Here is a 21554-nt window from a genome sequence, read left to right as displayed (position 1 = left end):
CACAGAGATGTTATAACAAAACTCCATTATTATCACATCAAAGATAGAATCATGCAAGTTGTCCGAGGAGTTCAAGAAATCACCTATGAAGGCCACAAAATACAAATTTTTGCTGATTTATCGCCTATTACTTTGAGGAAAAGGAGAGAATTCAAACCAATAGTAGCAGCCCTAGCCAATGCCCAAATCAAATATAGTTGGGGATTTCCTTTTCGATTGTCCTTCACAGTAGACAAAACATCTTTTTCCTGTGCCACAGTTGAGGAAGGACAGTCGATTTTGAACAAACTTCACATCGGTAGAGGAACGCCCCCTCCAGCACAATCGCCCAAACCTCAGCGAAAAGCTCTGACACGTACCTGGACACCAGTTCTCAAAAATGGGAAAACTCCAAGGAGAAATCATGATTCGGAAAGCCCAACCTGAGTCAAAGAGACAACTTATAAGTATTCTTTCATGTCCCCAAACGGGGGAGTCAGAGACCTCATTGGATTTTTCTTATGGGGGTTAACTCAAGAATCTTGTCACAATTGATGAGATCTGACTCAGAACTCCTGTGTGTCATTGTTTAAATAGTTAGTAAGGATTAGTCAGAAAGAGATCCACCTTTCATTCATTCATGCATTTGGGTCATTCCAATGATTCAAATGTTGGACATTTCTGAGACATGTATCTAATGTGCTGATATTATATGTCCGAAGTTCATATTGTTTTTCATGTTCTTTATTATTTTTCATGATGTTTTGTTCTTTAACTTTACAGGATTCCTATTGCTAGTTATGACCAATACTGGTTCTTTGTTGTTTGTTTTCTTGTTGTTTGAACTAATTGACAAATGTTTTTCCACCTCGACTACTTGTGCACTACAAGCAGGTAAACCTATGCCTTCACGTACATTGCAAAAAGTGGCTGATAGATCTGTATTTGCCGGGGGAGGGAGACCCAGCCGTACTGCAGTTGGTGAGTCTTTCAACATGTGTAATAAGAACATCTTTCACATGACTAAGAAATGTCTATAAATATAGTCTCTCACAATGTTAGAGGGTTACACTCAAATGTTAAGAGACGTAAGGCTCTAGACACATATAAATCCCTGAAGGCCCACATAATCTTATTACAGGAAACCCATTTTACAAAAGTGAAAACCCCGAAGTATTGGGATAGAGGTTTCCCCACCCAATTCCATGCCACATGCCAATCTAAAAAATGCGGAGTGTCCATCTTAATCCACTCAGACCTAAATTTCAAAGAGGATGAGGTAATAATAGATAAGTCGGGCAGATTTATTATTGTTAAGGGCAGAATACATGACTCACATGTAATTCTTGGCAACATATATGCTCCCAATCAGTCTCAAGCCCTTTTTATGTCTAAGATAGGTAAATTGCTTACTACTTGGAAGAAATCAAGGCTAATCATAGGGGGAGATTTTAATTTGGTACTTAATTCAGAATTAGATAAATCATCAATCCCACACAAACCTTCTTCCCAAAACTCTAAAAAACTCATGTATGACTTTCTATTAGATCATAATTTGGTGGACAGCTGGAGATACATCAACCCGAAAACCAGAGATTACTCATTTTACTCTAGTGTACACAATGTGTATTCTAGAATTGATTATATTCTACTTAGCCAGATCATGACTCCTTTGATAATGGCTTCGGATATTTTGCCTGCAACATGGTCAGACCATAATATAGTGTTGACAAGAATATCTGGCTTGATTGACCCTTACAGGGGCAGAAGCTGGACAATAAATCCAACTTTATTTAGAGACAAAGTTTTCACACAAAGTTTTCAGAAAGAAATAGCACACTTTTTAGAGACAAACCATGACTCAGTGACTAATCCTATGCATATATGGGGGGCACTAAAGGCCTTTGCGAGAGGCATCTTGATAAAAGAATCCAATAAGCAGAATAGGGGTTATGTAGCACAGATTGAGCACTTAAAACAAGATATACAGAATCTGCAATCCCAACATCATTTAACACATGATGACAGGACACTCAGATTGTTGAAAGACAGAAAATATTCACTAGATAAGTTGCTGACAAGCGAGGCAACCAGATCCTTGAAACTTGTGGATGCTCAATATTTTATACAAGCTAATAAACCAGACAAGATGTTGGCTTTTAAATTAAAAGAAATATCTAGGATAACTTCTGTCCCACAAATTCAAACATCGAATGGACAGGTTTCTAATCACCCGCAGATCATTGCGAATACTTTTGCCCAATATTATCAAAAACTATACACTATACCGACACAAGGTAACCCACTTGATTTAGCCTTAGATACCAATAATTTTTTGCAGGCCTGTAAACTACCTAAAATTGAGGAGGGAGACTTAGATAAGTTGAACGCGCGAATAACTACTCAAGAAGTGAAACAAGCAATCCGTAGTCTAAAGATTGGAAAGGCACCTGGTCCTGATGGATACTCGGGTATTTTTTATAAAACACTTATGCAAGATATTAGCCCCATCTTAGTTACAATATTTAACCATATGCTAGAAGGTGGAGAGATCCCTAAGGAACTTCTAGAGGCTCGTATATCAGTGTTGCCTAAACCTGGAAAATGCAAGCAACTTTGTAAAAATTACAGACCTATCTCGTTAATTAACTTAGACATTAAATTGTTTACCAAAATCCTGGCAGTCAGGCTAAATGATATTCTCCCAAAACTTGTCCATCAGGACCAGGTGGGATTTATTCGCAACAGGGAGGCTCCAGATAACATTCGGAAGGTAATAGATCTCATAGATTACTCATCCAAGCAGGCTGTGCCTTCTCTGTTTCTTTCCCTGGATGCAGAGAAGGCATTTGACCGTGTAAGATGGGGCTATTTGGACTTAGTATTAAAACATATGGGCTTTACGGGAAATTTTTGTGCGGCTATTTCTACAATATATTCTAACCCTTCTGCCTTTATTAAAATAGCTGGGTATAAGTCTTCATCTATAACAATTCTTAATGGAACCAGGCAGGGCTGCCCTTTATCACCACTACTATTTGCACTGTGCATCGAACCATTAGCAGCCAGCATCAGGCAAAACGTAGATATTACAGGCATTAAAATACAAGACCAGGAACATAAGATCAGCCTGTTTGCAGATGATGTTATTCTGTCTGTCACTAAACCTATGATCTCTCTCCCCCTAATATACTCGACTATTGGCAAATTTGCCAATATCTCGGGTTACAAGATTAATAATGATAAGTGTGAGGCTATTAGTGTACATCTTCCAGAACACACTAAAAAACTTTTAACACTGAATTTTGACTTTACTTGGTCTGACAGGGGTATGAAATACCTGGGCATTAACATTCCAAGCAATCTGGATCATCTATATAAACTAAACTACATACCTTTGTTCACGCACATTAAAAATTTACTATCCAGATGGAACAAGCTTAATATCTCCCTATATGGCAGATTGACTTCGGTCAAGATGACAGTTCTGCCTAAAATTCTATATCTTTTTCGGTCATTACCTATAAATGTACCCACCTCAACACTACAGAAAATACAAAAAGACATAATAGCTTTTATATGGAAATACCAAAGATCTAGAGTAAACAAACAAACCCTTAGTAGACATAAGGTGGGAGGAGGGATGGGGCTGCCGGATTTAACATCCTATTATTACGCGGCTAGAATGGCACAATCCACCCTGTGGCATAATCATTTAGATAAAATCCAATGGGTACAGATAGAATCAGACATGATGAAGACATACCCTATTTATAAACTCTTGTGGTCTAAAAAAAAAGATAGACCCACTAATTGGAGATCCTTTATCACCATAGCACATACATTGATAATGTGGGACACCTTGACAACCAAATACCCCTTGCTTCAGAGGGGATCGAAAGCGACCCCGCTGGTAACGTTATCCACTAGTTATGACCAAGATACACAGGAGAAATGGGCAAACAAGGGACTATATCGAATTGCAGATGCTCTTGAGGGGACTAAGGTTATAACTTTCCATCAGTATGCTGAACTCAAAAGGTCGGGGGTTGCCAGTTGGTTTCACTACCTTCAGTTGAGAGCCAGGGTAGCTGAAGTTTTAGGTAACGATAAGATGTCTGCTAGTTCTTATGTAGAGAGGTTGTGCTTGGCCACCAGTAGGATTAGAGGAGCAATCTCCGACCTTTATATTCAATTCAATACACCTCCTAAGTTAAATAAATTACCATTCATGATAAAATGGGAGTCTGAATTAAATTTCACCTGGTCAGCAGAAAAGTGGTGTGACACTCTTAGGTCTGGCACTTCTTTTTCGATATGTGCCCATTTAAAAGAAAATTTCATAAAAGTGGCATTCCGATGGTACTTTCACCCCTCCAGAATACATAAGATTCAGGCTAACACAAATTGTTTACGAGGTTGCAATGAAAGAGGGACATACTCCCATATGTGGTGGCATTGTTGTCATGTAATTAATATATGGTCCCAAACGTCATCTCTTCTGAGTGAAATTTTGGAAAGACAAATTAATTTATCCCCTACTCAGGCACTGCTACATGAACCCCTACCAGGTCTGAATTCAAGAGTTAATAAATTAATAGCACTTATCTGTACGATAACTAAACTAAACATAGCTAGATACTGGAAGACATCGGTGCCATCATTTTTGTTAATCAAGAATAAGATTGATTTCTACTATCAGATGAGTAGTGCTTCTGCAGACATACTAGACAATAAGGAGCAATTTTTGAGGATATGGGAACCCTGGATAATGTACTCCGAAGCTAGAAATAGAAATAGACAGCAAAGATTCAGAACACCTGACTAAAACCAAAAGAGTTATGAAGTGGGTGCCCCCCTGCCTCTCCCGCTCCTGCCCAGCTTGTCTGGGTGGGTCACATCCCATTACCCTTCCCCTCCCTTTGGGATGTATCCAGTCTCCCCCGGGACAGGGGGGGGGGTGATAGATAGAGCACCATGGGTCTTCTTACTGGCTGGGTCCCCTCCTCCACAGGGTTTTGAAAGGTTATTACTGATAATAATATATTATGCTTAATTTGTGCTTTTGTATATGAGGTATGTGTAACCATGTTCAATGACTTAAAATTTAGCAGAGATGGAATTCTTTGTCAAATGTAAATTATACACTGTAAAACTCAATAAAAACTTTTGTTCATTAAACAAAAAAAATATTGGAACTCTGGGCAATCTTCAGTGACTTGAAGACTTGGCCCCTTCTTTGTTTATCCCAGTTAATCAGATTCCAATCAGACAATATAACCTCGATTGTCAACATCAACCATCAGGGGGGAACGAGAAGTCCCTTGGCGATGAGAGAAGTATCTCAGATACTAGAGTGAGAGTGGACTCACAGATGCACGTGATCCACATTCCGGGTGTGGACAGCTGGGAAGCGGACTTCCTCAGCAGGCAATCCTTTCACCCAGGGGAATGGTCTCTCCACCAGAGGTGTTTGCAGAAATATGGTAGACGCTGGAGAGAGATCTCATGGCATCCTGCCTCAATACCAAGCTACCCAGGTACGGGTCGAGGTATCCTCAGGCAGAACTGATTGATGCCCTATCAGTACCATTGAGGTTCAGACTCATATATCTTTTACCTCCTTTACCGCTTCTCCTTTGTGTGGTAGCTTGCATCAAGCAGAAGCGAGCATCAGGGATTCTGATTGCTCCATTGTGGCTGCGAAGGACGTGGTTTGCGGATCTGGTGGGGATGTCCTCATCTCCTCAGCAGAGGTTACCTTGTTGCAGAGATCTACTGATACAGGGTCCCTTCATACATCAAAACCTAGATTATCTGAGGTTTACTGCGTGGAGATTGAATGCTTAGTCAGCCAAGAGAGGGTTTTCTGAGAGTGTTATCAACACTGATTCAAGCTTGTAAGCCAGTTACTCGTCTTATCTACCATAAAGTGTGGAAGACTTACTTGTACTGATATGAAGAGCATTACTTTTTCTGGCATAAGGATAAGGTTGCCAGAATTTTATCTTTTCTCCAAGATCGACTGGAGAAGAGTCTATCTGCTAGTATCCTGAAGGGACAGATATCGGCCCTGTCGGTGTTTCTGCACAAGAGATTGGCTGAGCTTCCAGATGTGCTGTCTTTTGTTAAGGCTCTGACTAGGATCAGATCTGTGTTTAGATCTTGGGCTCCGCCTTGGAGCCTCAATCTTGTTCTTTGTGTTTTGAAACAGGCTCCGTTTGAGCCTATGCATACTGTTGACATTAAACTGTTATCTTGGAAGGTTCTGTTTTTGTTGGCTATCTGAGATTTCTGCCTTGCAATGTGACCCCCCGTATCTTGTTTTCCATGATGATAAGTCAGTTTTATGTACTAAATTAGGGTTCTTCCCTAAGGTGGTGTCGGATCATAACATTAATCAAGAAATTGTTGTTCCTTCTTTGTTTCCTAATACTTCTTCAGCAAAGGAACTCTTGCTTCACAATCTAGATGTGGTTTGTGGCTTGAAGTTTTATCTTCAGGCTACTAAGGAATTCAGACAATATTCCTCTTTGTTTGTCATCTATACTGGGAAATGTAAGGGGCAGAAGGCTACTTTGAATTCCTTATCTTTCTGGTTGAGGAGTGTCATCTGCTTAGCTTATGTCACGAACTAAGCCTCCAGAATAAAAAGAAAAAGAAAAGGTCTGGGAGGCATTCTGCTCAAAAGGGCTGTGTGGGGATTTGAACCTGTGGCTCTGTGCTTACTACACTGTTTGCTTATGTGTTGAGCCACAGTCAGTTCCTGCAGTTGTGAATTTTAAATGCAATAGCATGCAACTTAAAAGATCTGCCAAAGCTGTATTTGTCTAATTGTATTTTCACCTGTGCAAAACACAGGTGCTCTCAATTTTGGTTATAATCTGAGCCAATCCTGTGCAAACCCTCCCTATTTAAGGCTGGCTGTTAGGCTGCACAGTGTCTTCACATTGTTTCTGTTTTGTCACAAGCCAGAACCTGTTCCCTGTACATCAGTACATATTTGGAGGAAGACTTCACCTTTGCGCCTACAAGTTTGTTTCCTGCTTTGTGCAAATCCTGCACTTCAGTTATTACCAGGAAGACTTTACCTTCAAACCTGCTACCTCTTTACAAGTTGCTTCCTACTTTGTGCAATTCCTGCATTTCAGTTATTACCAGGAGAAGGACTTTACCTTTAAACCTTTTACCTGTTTACAAGGTTTTTTCCTGCTTTGTGCAAATCCTGCACTTCAGTTATTACCAGGAGAAAGACTCTCCTTTTGAATCTGCATCTCTGCTTACTTGTTCCTTTCCACTCTTGGCGTATGTGGACATAACATACCTGAATAGTATATATTTAAAATACCCTGCAAGTATTTGCTCAAAGTATTTTGTTATTTAAATAAATCTGTTATCTTTTCAATCTATATGGCTTCTACTAATTTTCATTGATATCAACTGTTCCAGACAATGAGGCTCTAACAAAATATCCTGAGACAGAACATGACAGGTTATGAGACAGCGGAACGACAGCCTCCTGAGAGGATTACAGCTCATTCCACTAGAGCAGTGACTTCCTCCTGGGCTTTTTAGAATGAAGCGTCAATGGATCAGATTTGTAAGGCGGCTACCTGGTCCTCACACTTTTTCTAAATTTTACAAGTTTGATGTGTTTGCGTCAGCTGAAGCATGGTTTGAGAGAAAAGTTACGCAGGCTGTGGTGCCCTCAGAATAGGGTCTGCCTCTTTTTTTGTTCCCACCTGTTATTCCTTCAGTGTCCTCTGGAGCTTGGGTCTAGTTTTCCCAACAGTAAGGAATGAAGTCGTGGACTCTTCCTGCCTTATGGAAGGAAAACACAATTTATGCTTACCAAATAAATTCCTTTCCTTCCTGGCAGGGAGAGTCCACCACCCCGCCTATGATTTATTTTTGTTGGGCGGCTCCCTTTTTATATTATTTCTTCTGTCACCTTAATACCCTGATGTTTCTCCTACTTTTCCTTGTTCCCTCTGCAGAATGACTGGGGGATAGGGGAAGTGGGAGGGATATTTAAGCCTTTGGCTGGGGTGTGAGGTGATGTATTTCCCAACAGTAAGGAATGAAGTTGTGGACTCTCCCTGTCAGGAAGGAAAGGCATTTATCTGGTAAGAATACATTTTGTTTTTTTAAGTTTACACCAATAACCTATTGAAAATCTGTTTTGGCTTTTTTGAGTTGAATAATTTAAGTTGTTCAAACTTAGTTGAAGGTTATAAATACAATCATTTTAATAAAAACTTAAAATTACTGTAAAAATTGTACACAAATACTCAAATTAAATGTTATCATCAGAATGTTTATGCATGCTTGTACAGTAATTGTTTGTTCCTCGTGTGGAAGAGGATTGCTTTTTGTGTGTGTTTGTCTAGACCATCGTTTTAAGGCAGGGTCAGACTCATATACTTCAGAATAGATCTGCTCAGTGAAAGGCAGCGTTAGGCTAAAAGACTGCTTCCAGGTGTTGACTTGCCAATAATTAAGCTACTGATCTTTTGTTTGATCCTGATTAATCACTTATTATTATTTTGAGAATCAGGCCCATATTTTGAGAATCAGTGGATGTAAACCTTTTTTTTCGCAATTTTAAAATGACATGATTCTCAACATTTTTTTTTTTTTTTTTTTAATTGGATATTCATGTACTGAATTAACTTTTCTTTTTATTTTTAAATTTGATTTTTATTTTTTTTTATGTCTTAATTAAAACGATTTTCATAGATAAAGCTGTTGGAATTATTCTTATAAAGTAATGTGTGATACCTGTGTATCAGTAGCATTTTCTTTAAGTCTAAAAAAGATTTAGCATAACCTGCATTTAAAAGAAAAGCCCTGTCATTTGTATAATAGAACTTTTTCAAGTTAAATCTCTCTTTATGATTCTGATGCATCTAGTATCAAAGCTCAGTGATCCCCTGTTATTTGTCTTAGTAAAGGTTTTACTGTTGAACTCTGCATCATACTTACTGCTGCTCAAATTCACATTAGCAATGTTTAACACTGTTCATTGAACTCTATTGTAATTGGAAATGATCAACTTAATTATTTAAAAAAAAAAATCATTGGTTTATCTTGGTAGCAGCCAATATATTTAATGAATAACAAATTTTTCATTGCGTAAACATGTTATTTTAGTATAATGAGATGTTTTTAATGGGCTAGCATATACATAGATCAAGACTTTGCTTTCCATAAGACCACAGAGGATCTACCTTTTAAACTTGAAGGAGATTCATCTGAGGTCTTTTAAAGCATATGCAATGCATTCATTTGTTCTATGAATATATTTTTGAATTGTCCATTAAGTAAAATATTTCTCTGCCAGTGGATGCTTCTCAATATGGGCAAAATAGTGTTAAGCAGCAGAAATAATATGACTTGGTACAGTAGTGTTAAAGTCATATTAACTGCTGTCTTATACAGGGTAAGGAGCGGGCAGGGACAGTTGGAGTGTAGCGCTTGTTTGAGTGACAGCAGGCAAGTACAGCGAGGGCTGTCTGCAAAGCTGATTGAAATATCTCCCTTTAAGGCTGCTATATGGGATAGGGCAGCAAGCAGAACCTAACACAGCTGAAAATCCTTTTAGCAGGTTGCCTCATGTAGGCTGCTCAAGGTCCAACTTAGTTTCAAATTTCCCACCTCTCTTCCTTGGGGAAGATCCGAGACACCACCCCAACTCAAAACTTTACCAGCCACCACTATTCTCTGCTACAAATTTATTCTCTATTGACGCAATAAAGCAGTATAATTTTTTAAATAAAATGTTGGATTTATGGGCCTTTTGATTACAACTTGAAATTATAATTTTCTCTGCTTAACAGTATACAATGAATGTACATAGAGTTGCCTTAGTTTTTAAACTATTAAGCATTCACATTAAAAAAAAAGGGTTAGATTCTTCGTGTCTCACTACTAGTAGTTATTTTAGTATAATTGTCTTCTGTTTTAGCAATCTAGTATACAGTATTCAAGTTGTGAGATGGAAATGTCACTTCCTTTAAATGGAGAGCAATTGAGGTAATAACATTACCCACTAGAGGAGGTGACAAAGACCAACTCTTGGCATGCCAAGAGGTTTATTGGATTATGAAATTAAAAACACAAATCCCCCATGGTTTTAATTCAGAATACAATATCATCAACCATTGGAAATAAACAGATATTTATACATCACACATAAAAATTAATATTTATATTTATGGACGTATTCATTTCTAGATTAAAGGTGTCTGAGGTTATTGACTGAGTTTTCATATTGGTTTGTTATATCCGTTGTTGTTTTTCGTAAGCTGTGATTGTTGTCATTCTATCATGGTCATTATTATATTTTTTATTAGTTATCCTAAAAATGTATAACTCCCGCTAATTATATTATATTAGACAATTTCAAATGATCATTTTGATCACATGTATTATTATTATTATCTTTTGTAAGGTTTCATAAGAGAACTATCACTCTTTAAAACTAAAATTGATAATAATCAAATTGTTACAAATAAACTAATGAGATCATAATCATTATATATATTATTAGTTTTGGTTCTATCTCTAATATGAGAATTGAGTTCCCCTTTAATAAATTCTTAAATGTTTGCAAAAGTTAAAAGGATAACTGAACCATGGAAGGCAATAATTTAAAGATCAATTATACAATGGAATCATGACAGATCTGTTAAACTTGGTGTCATTTTCCGTTCTTAACTTCAAATGACAACAAATAAATATATATATTTTCATATTTTTATGTTTTATGTTTTCATCATAATTTAACTGTTTGTTTGGTTGAATTTTGTTTAAATAAAAAGTACTTTTTCATAAAAAGTCCTTTTTTAATTAATAATACTGTTGTACATGCTAAATGAGTTTATTTCATTTTATCATCTCATTTTGTAACATATAGTCAATTTGTATGTACTTATTTTTCTAATCCCCTTTTGAATTGAATCTATTTATATCTGTACATGTAATTTTGGAGTGGTATGAGTAAATCTAATTGGAAGGTGTGTCAGCACCAGCCAATGGTTTCTTAGAACATGCTTTTTAAACTTGAGATGTGATAGTACTAACAGGTTTATGAATACGGCTCCTGATGAAACGCGTAAAACCTGTTAGCTTTTTTCTAACTTGTTTTACAATGGATGTCTACAATAAAGTATAATTTTATCTTTTCTACCTACGCATTCTGAACTTTCTTTTTTTGTATGGAAATGTTTAAGTCATGATAACAGCCTACAGCAAATAGAAATACCAGAACCTTCCACAGGATGTGGGATGGTTGGAAGAATACAATTCACAGATCAGTGAACCCTAACTACTTACTAACCAATCCCCCAATAAAATTAGCCCCAACTAAACAATCGTCTTCTGATTTTGTACAGATTAATCTAGACCAGTACTTTCTGGTAAATAGACTTAAACACATACTTTTCCATTTTTATGAATTTAAGGGGAATGTGCATACTTAATAATATTTTTGACTCCCATTTCAGAAGTCAAAAAGTTACCTGTCAATTTAAAGACAAAGCTGTCTAGTTTTATTTTCCTAAACGTGATTCACTGTCAAACATCAGATACCAAAATAGCAGCATTCTTAACGGGATATGAAAAGCAGAATATTGAAAACAAATCAAAATGTTGTAAGGGGAAAATGTACGTTAAGGAAAATATAATACATTTCTGATAAACCTCTATGAATCTAATGGCATTCAAAGTGTTACCACTGACCCTATCCCTTTGCCATGGGATAACTCTAACTTAAAGGGACATTCAATGCAATTCTCTTTATTCTATCTGCATAGGTTACCAGCAAATAAGCAATGTATAGGCCTACAAAATTAATTGTAAAAGATTTATTTTAAGCCTTTAAGCAAACGTGACAGCACATGCCTTCATCCTAGGGGGAAGGGTGCTTTCTGAGCTCATCCTGGCCCCCCCTGCACTGACCCCTGCATCCCTCTTGGTAATTGTGGTGACATCACCATGCCCCCTGCATGGTGACATCACATAGCCTTGGAAGTGTCAGGATGCTAAAGAAGGCTTAAGGGAGCTGGATGGGAATGGGAATTATTAAAACCCTTAATCTCAACTCTCTTAAGCCATAGAAACCCCAAGACCCACCATTTGAAAGGTAATCACTTTTAAAAAAAAAAAAAAATAGTGGGTGTCCTGGAGGTATTATGTGAAAGTGCCTATTTTTTAAAAATTAAAAAAACACACTTATCCATACTTTTTGTAGGTTGGGGGTCTCTAGGCACTTATAGCAGGTCATCAAAAGGCCTAGCAATCCACATGACCCCTTGCTTTAAAGTCCAGAAGCCCCTCTTTAAAATAAAGCCCCTATATAAGTTTTTAAATAACCAGGTTATCACTGTGGTTATAGTGTTCACCTGGCATGAATAAATGTGAATATATTTGTTTAGAGCCTTATGGGAGACCCTATGTGCACATCAAACGTATATAGCTGTTCCTAAAGCCCCTTGTTTGAACTATAGAGTTCAGAAAAGGAAATACACACCCTATTTCTTACAACCTTGTTTATTACACACATGTCATGAGATTTACATAAAATAATTATATAATTAGTCCACAACCCCCACCTCAAGCAACCACCTTGTCATATTAGGCTCTCAGTCTATGCCTTGAAGCTATTACTTGAAATATCGCATAGTATTGAGGAACTCTTTGTTCACTGACCTCTTTGCTGATAACTAGCCAGAACTGCTCTAGCTGAACTACGAAGTCGTTGTCAAACTCAGCATACCTTCTACTGCTTACCAGGACCTAAGGTACAGCTCTCCTAGAACACTAACTATAGTTTCTCTTCCAGTAAGGATCTGAGCATCCTATGTGTTGGACCATCTCACTCTACCTCTGCCTCAAGAACATTATCCTATGGAACTCCTCTCTGTCTGCTCCAGTGAGTCACGACCTGCTAATCTGCTACCTGTATTGCTTCTCCTCTGCTAGCTGTCTACTCTGCTTATTCACACAAGTCCGGATTGGTCTAACCTATTTACTCCTGTAAATAGATCAGGTGCCTAATATGTATTAACTTGTCTCAGCCTGTTATATGCAATGTTGCTTCTCTGAAACACTGTAAAGCATAAATCAATGAACTCTGTTTTCTGCAACTCTCATTAACTCAGTTGTTCTGTTACAATCTATCAACTTGATGCCGTATGCTGTGAATGACACACCTCTTTCTACAACCTGTCAGCTGTTCTAAACATTGCAGTTCATGCTGCCAACTATCTATTCAGTTTCATGTGTAGCTCTGCATCAAATAATCAAAACGGCAATCAGCTAATCCACAAAGACAAACAGCATAATTACAAATTGTATTATGCACAATACTTATACCAATCATTCTGCTATGATAGTAAACATTATTCAGAGTAGTTCCTTCATACTGCCCTAAAGTTACTGTCTGCTACACTTACAACTCAGTCAAATACCAAGTACATGATTCATGAATAGATACATATTAGCCTCTCCAATAAACCAAGGCAAATCAATAAACTGACAGTCACTCAGTTTAAGAACTGCACACCTACACTATGTAACGCACCACAACCCCTATCTCTAAAACCAACAACTCTATATTTACCCATAAACCCATCATTCACAGATTTAGTAAAAATTATTCAATAAAACCCTAAAAAGTATAACCTAGATTATGAGTTTTGTGTTAGAGGCTGTGAGGTGCTAACGAGCAGTTTTGTCTCACCGCTCATTTACATATGGCGCTGGTATTACTGGTTTTCAGAAACCCGTTGTTAAAAGGCAAGAAGTGAGTGTAGAGCAACATTTTGCTCATTACTGCACTCCAATACCAGTGCTGCTTAAGTCAGCGGTAAGCTGGTGTAACGTGCTTGTGCATGATTACCCCATAGGAATCAACGGGGAGAGCCAGCTGAAAAAAAGTCTAACACCTGCAAAAAAGCAGCGTAAAACTCCTTAACGCAGCCCCATTGATTCCTATGGGGAAATAACATTTATGTCTACACCTAACACCCTAACATGAACCCTGAGTCTAAACTTAACCCCTAATTTGCCACCCCCAACATCGCCGACACCTGTATTATATTATTAACCCCTAATCTGCCACTCCAGACAGCGCCGCCACCTACATTATATTTATTAACCCCTAATCTGCTGCCCCAACATAGCCGACACCTATATTATATTTATTAACCCCTAATCTACCGCCTCAATGTCGCCGCCACCTACCTACACTTATTAACCCCTAATCTGCCACCTCAACATCGCTGACACTATAATAAACATATTAACCCCTAAACCGCTGCACTCCCGTCTCACAAACATTAGTTAAATAGTATTAACCCCTAATTTGCCATCCCTAACATCGCCGCCACCTACCTACATTTATTAACCCCTAATCTGCCGCCCCAACGTCGTCGCCACTATATTAAAGTTATTAACCCCTAAAACTAACACCCCCTAACTTAAATATAATTTAAATAAATCTAAATAAAATTCCTATCATTAACTAAATTATTCCTATTTAAAACTAAATACTTACCTATAAAATAAACCCTAAGCTAGCTACAATATAACTAATAGTTACATTGTATCTAGCTTAGGGTTTATTTTTAGTTTACAGGCAAGTTTGTATTTATTTTAACTAGGTAGAATAGTTATTAACCATTTAATAACTACCTAGCTAAAATAAATACAAATGTACCTGTAAAATAAAACCTAACCTAAGTTACAATAACACCTAACACTACACTATAATTAAATACAATTACCTAAATTAAATTAGCTAAAGTACAAAAAAAACAAACACTAAATTACAGAAAATAAACAAATTACAGAAATTTAAACTAATTACACCTAATCTAATAGCCCTATTAAAATAAAAAGTCCCCAAAAATAAAGAAAAACCCTAGCCTAAACTAAACTACCAATAGCCCTTAAAAGGGCCTTTTGCGGGGCATTGCCCCAAAGTAATCAGCTCTTTTACCTGTAAAAAAAAATACAAACAACCCCCCAACAGTAAAACCCATCACCCACACAACCAACCCCCCAAATAAAATACTAGCTAAAAAAAAAACAAGCTCCCCATTGCCCTGAAAAGGGCATTTGGATGGGCATTGCCCTTAAAAGTGCAGTTAGCTCTTTTGCCGCCCAAACCCTAATCTAAAAAATAAAACCCACCCAATACACCCTTAAAAAAACCTAACACTAACCCCTGAAGATCGACTTACCGGGATCTTCATCCAAGCTGGGCAGAAGTGGTCCTCCAGATGGGCAGAAGTCTTCATCCAGACGGCATCTTCTATCTTCATCCATCCGGTGCGGAGCGGGTCCATCTTAAAAACATCCTCTTCATCCGACGACTAAAACAGAATGAAGTTACCTTTAAGTGACATCATCCAAGATGGCGTCCATTAGATTCTGATTGGCTGATAAAATTCTATCAGCCAATCAGAATTAAGGTAGAAAATATCATATTGGCTGATGCAATCAGCCAATAGGATTGAGCTCGCATTCTATTGGCTGTTCCAATCAGCTAATAGAATGCAAGCTCAATCCTATTGGCTGATTGGATCAGCCAATAGGATTGAACTTCAATCCTATTGGCTGATTGCATCAGCCAATATGATTTTTTCTACCTTAATTCCGATTGGCTGATAGAACGCCATTTTGGATGACATCACTTAAAGGTACCTTCATTCTTTTTAGTCGTCGGATGAAGAGGATGCTCCACGTCGGATGTCTTGAAGATGGATCTGCTCCGCGCCGGAAGGATGAAGATAGAAGATGCCATCTGGATGAAGACTTCTGCCCATCTGAGGACCACTTCTGCCCGGCTTGGATGAAGACTTCTGCCCATCTGGAGGACCATTTCGCTCAGCTTGGATGAAGACGTCTCCCGGTAAGTCAATCTTCAGGGGGTTAGTGTTAGGTTTTTTTAAGGGTGTATTTGGTGGGTTTTATTTTTTAGATTAGGGTTTGGGCAGCAAAAGAGCTAACTGCCCTTTTAAGGGCAATGTCCATCCAAATGCCCTTTTCAGGGCAATGGGGAGATTAGTTTTCTTAGCTAGTATTTTATTTGGGGGGTTGGGTGTGTGGGTGTTGGGTTTTACTGTTGGGGGGGTTGTTTGTATTTTTTTTACATATAAAAGAGCTGATTACTTTGGGGCAATGCCACACAAAAGGCCCTTTTAAGGGCTATTGGTAGTTTAGTTTAGGCTAGGGTTTTTTATTTTGGGGGTGCTTTTTTATTTGAATAGGGCTATTAGATTAGGTGCAATTAGTTTACATTTCTGTAATTTGTTTATTATTTTCTGTAATTTAGTGGGGTTTTTTTTGTACTTTAGCTAATTCAATTTAGGTAATTTATTTAATTATAGTGTAGTGTTAGGTGTTAGTGTAACTTAGGTTAGGTTTTATTTTACAGGTAAATTTGTCTTTATTTTAGCTAGGTAGTTATTAAATAGTTAATAACTATTTAATAACTATTCTACCTAGTTAAAATAAATACAAAGTTGCCTGTAAAAAAAAAATAAACCCTAAGATAGCTACAATGTAACTATTAGTTATATTGTAGCTATCTTAGGGTTTATTTTACAGGTAAGTATTTAGTTTTAAATAGGAATACTTTAGTTAATAATAGGAATATTTATTTAGATTTATTTAAATTATATTTACGTTAGGGGGTGTTAGGTTTAGGGTTAGACTTAGGTTTAGGGGTTAATAACTTTAATATAGTGGCGGCGACATTGGGGCGGCAGATTAGGGGTTAATACTATTTAACTAATGTTTGTGAGACGGGAGTGCAGCGGTTTAGGGGTTAATATGTTTATTATAGTGTCAGCGACGTTGAGGTGGCAGATTAGGGGTTAATAAGTGTAGGTAGGTGGCGGCGACATTGAGGCAGTAGATTAGGGGTTAATAAATATAATATAGGTGTCGGCTATGTTGGGGCAGCAGATTAGGGGTTAGGCGTTAACATTTTTATTTTAGTATTTGCGATGCGGGAGGGCCTCGGTTTAGGGGTTAATAGGTAGTTTAGGGGTGTTAGTGTACTTTTGAGCACTTTAGTTATGAGTTTTAGGTTACAGCGTTGTTCTATAAAACTCTTAACTACTGACTTTTAAATGCGTTAGGACTCTTGACAGGGTAGGGTGTACCGCTCACTTTTTTGGCCTCCCAGGACAGACTCGTAATACCGGCGCTATGGAAGTCCCATAGAAAAAAGACTTTACGAAGTTTACGTAAGTCGTTTTGTGGTAAGGCCAAAGAAGTGTGCGGTGACCCTAAACATTCAAGACTCATAAAAGCAGCGGGCGTAAAAAAGCAGCATCAGGACCTCTTAATGCTGCTTTTTTAACTAACGCACAACTCGTAATCTAGCCGTATGTTAAGGAAAGTGATTGATAAGGATGAGAAAAATTGGGAATGTTTGTTCCCTTATTTGATGTTTTCGAAACTGGAGCTGTAGCAAGCATCCAGTGCTTTTTCTCCTTTTGAGCTTCTGTATGCAGGACATCCCTGAGGGTTACTAGATATAGCAAATTTGGGAACAAGAATGAAGCCCCTAATGCAGTGCTACTGTGCACATAGGCCAGATGCAGGATAGAATGGTGGCTGTCATGGCTGTAATAAAGGAACACATGCAGAAATCCCAGGAGGCCCAAAAGACCCACTATAACAGTAATGCAAGGCATGGTGTTGGTTCTTTATTTTACAATAGAGTAAAAGTTCCTTGCTTCTTGGCATGGCCCATATGAGATTATTGAATACATAAATGAAGTAAACCAGACATCCAGAGACAACTAGGCAGAAGGAAACCACAGATGATATATTCTATTCATCTACTGAAGCATTGGAAGGACAGAGAGGTTTTGAACACAACAGCAGTTACTGCAAATCCGGTTAAAGATGCTGAGGTGAATATTGCAGTAACACTGTTTCCCCATCAAAAACAGGAAGACAGGTATTTTGTGCATGGGTCGCACTTTCAAAATTAAATCCTGTAGCCAATATAAATCAGTAGACTTGTGCGCAATCGAAAAATTTGGTTTGTTTCGGGTCATAAAAAAAATTTGGTTCGAGACATTCGTAATAATTCAGTATGTGTCGGTAATTCGGTTTCAGGATTTATTCCTGTTCTGAATTTTGAAATTCAGATTCATTCGAAACTGAAACCAAATAATTATTAATGTCAGGCCAAATCTTTATTATGGACCGAATCGTTATTTCTAAATTGTTAAACCGACGCCGCCACTAAATAAAGCTATTAACAACTAAATCGCTGTCCCCCCACATCACTAACACTACCTAAACCTATTAACCCCCTAAACCACCATTCCCCACATCGCCAACACTACCTAAACCTATTAACCCATAAACCGAAGTTCCCAAACATCGCCAACACTAATAAATCACTAAATAAAGTATTAACCCCTAAACCGCCGTTCCCCGACATTGCCGACACTAACAAAAACTATTAACTCCTAAACCTCACCCCCCACATCACAAACCCGACCTAAACATTTTAACCCCTAAACTGCCATTTCCAAACATCACCAACACTAACTAAAGCTAGTAACCCCTAAACCACACACCCCTACATCGCCAACACTAACTAAACCTATTAATTAATTAACCCCTCCGGTCCCCACATCGCAACAACATAAATTAAACTATATTAACCCCAAACCTAACCCTGAACCTAACCCTAACCCTAACACCCCTAAATTAAAGATAAAATTATTAACTTAATAAATAATATACCTATTTAAATCTAAACACAAAGTAACTTACCTGTGAAATAAAACCTAAGCTAGCTACAATATAACTAATAGTTATATTCTAGCTAGCTGTAAAGGCTAGATTACGAGTTTTGCGTTATGAGGTGTGCGGTACTAACTTGCCCGCTATTGTCACCGCTCACTTTCCTACAGCGCTGATATTGCAGGTTTTTATAAACCCGGCTTTAAAAGGCAAAAAGTGAGTGTAGAGCAAAATTGCGCTCCATAACGCACTCCAATACCAGTGCTGCTTAAGTCAGCGGTGAGCTAGTTGTATGTGCTTGTGCACGATTTCCCCATAGACATCAATGGGGAGAGCCGGTTGAGAAAAAGCCTAAAACCTGCAAAAAAGCAGCAAAAGCTCAGTAACGCAGCCCCATTGATTCCTAAAAATTTATGTTTACACCTACACCCTAACATGAACCCCGAATCTAAACACCCCTAATCTTACACTTATTAACCCCTAATCTGCCGCCCCTGACATCGCCGACACTGACATTATACTAAGTTTGTATTTATTTTAACTAGGTAGAAGAGTTACTAAATAGTTATTAACTATTTACTAACTACCTAGCTAAAATAAATACAAATTTACCTGTAAAATAAAACCTAACCTAAGTTACACTAACACCTAACACTACACTACAATTAAATGAATTACCTAAATTAAATACAATTAACTAAATTAAATACAAATACCTAAATTACAAAAAAAACCCACTAAATTACAGAAAATAAAAAACAAATTACATGATCTTTAAACTTATTACACCTAATCTAATTGCCCTATCAAAATAAAAAAAGCCCACCCAAAATAAAAAAAAACCCTAGCCTAAACTAAACTACCAATAGCCCTTAAAAGGGCCTTTTGCGGGGCATTGCCCAAAGAAATCAGCTCTTTTACCTGAAAAAAAATACAAACAACCCCCCCAGCAGTAAAACCCACCACCCACACAACCAACCCCTCAAATAAAACCCTAACTAAAAAAAACTAAGTTCCCCATTGCCCTGAAAAGGGCATTTGTATGGGCATTGCTCTTAAAAGGGCATTTAGCTCTATTGCTGTCCAAAGCCCTAACCTAAAAATAAAACCCACCCAATAAACCCTTAAAAAACCTAACACTAACCCCCTGAAGATAGTAGTTAGTAAATAGTTAATAACTATTTAGTAACTATACTACCTAGTTAAAATAAATACAAACTTGCCTGTAAAATAAAAACCCTAAGCTAGATACAATGTAACTACTAGTTATATTGTAGCTAGCTTAGGGTTTATTTTACAGGTAGTATTTTAGGTAATAATTTAGGTAATAATTGTAGGTTTTTTTATATTTATTTTAATTATATTTAAGTTAGGGAGTGTAAGGGTTAGGATTAGACTTAGGTTTAGGGGTTAATAAATATAATATAGTGGTGGCGACGTTGGGGGCGGCAGATTAGGGGTTAATAAATGTAGGTAGGTGGCAGCAATGTTAGGGACAGCAGATAAGTGGTTAATATATTTAACTAGTGTTTGCGAGGTGGGAGTATGGCAGTGTAGGGGTTAATATGTTTATTATAGTGGTGGCGATGTCAGGAGCGGCAGATTAGGGGTTAATAATTGTATTTTAGTGTTTGCGAAATTGCGATGCGGGAAGGCCTTGGTTTAGGGGTTAATAGGTGGTTTTTGGGTGTTAGTATACTTTTTAGAACGTTAGTTATGAGTTTTATGCTGCAGCATTGTAGTGTAAAACTCATAACTACTGACTTTAGAATGCGTTACGAATCTTGCGGGATAGGGTGTACCGCTCACTTTTTGGCCTAAAAAAAAAGCTTGTAATACCGGCGCTATGGAAGTCCCATTGAAAAAAGACTAAACGCAAATTGCGCAAGGCCAAAAAAGTGTGCCTAGTGCAGTAGTAAAAAAGCAGCGTTATGAGCCTTAACGCTACTATTTTAGTCATAACGCAAGGCTCTTAATCTAGCCGTTTTTTTATTTCACAGGTAAGTTTGTATTTATTTTAACTAGGTAGACTAGTTAGTAAATAGTTATTAACTGTTTACTAACTACGGCCTAGATTTAGAGTTTGGCGTTAGCCGTGAAAACCAGCGTTAGAGGCTCCTAACCCTGGTTTTAGGCTACCGCCGGTATTTGGAGTCACTCAAAATAGGGTCTAACGCTCACTTTTCAGCCGCGACTTTTCCATACCGCAGATCCCCTTACGTCAATTGCGTATCCTATCTTTTCAATGGGATCTTCCTAACTCCGGTATTTAGAGTCGTGTCTGAAGTGAGCGTTAGACATCTAACGACAAAACTCCAGCCGCAGGAAAAAAGTCAGTAGTTAAGAGCTTTCTGGGCTAACGCCGGTTTCGAAAACTCTTAACTACTGTACTCTAAAGTACACTAACACCCATAAACTACCTATGTACCCCTAAACCGAGGTCCCCCCACATCACCGCCACTCAAATAAATTTTTTTAACCCCTAATCTGCCGACCGTCACCTACGTTATCCTTATGTACCCCTAATCTGCTGCCCCTAACACCGCCGACCCCTATATTATATTTATTAACCCCTAATCTGCCCCCCACAACGTCGCCTCCACCTGCCTACACTTATTAACCCCTAATCTGCCGACCGCAAAGCGCCGCCACCTACGTTATCCTTATGTACCCCTAATCTGCTGCCCCTAACACCGCCGACCCCTATATTATATTTATTAACCCCTAATCTGCCCCCACAACGTCGCCTCCACCTGCCTACACTTATTAACCTCTAATCTGCCGAGCGGACC

This window comes from Bombina bombina, chromosome 4 (genome assembly GCF_027579735.1).
Source record: "Bombina bombina isolate aBomBom1 chromosome 4, aBomBom1.pri, whole genome shotgun sequence".
NCBI classification, from domain to species: Eukaryota; Metazoa; Chordata; class Amphibia; order Anura; family Bombinatoridae; genus Bombina; species Bombina bombina.
This window is presented reverse-complemented; position numbering follows the sequence as displayed.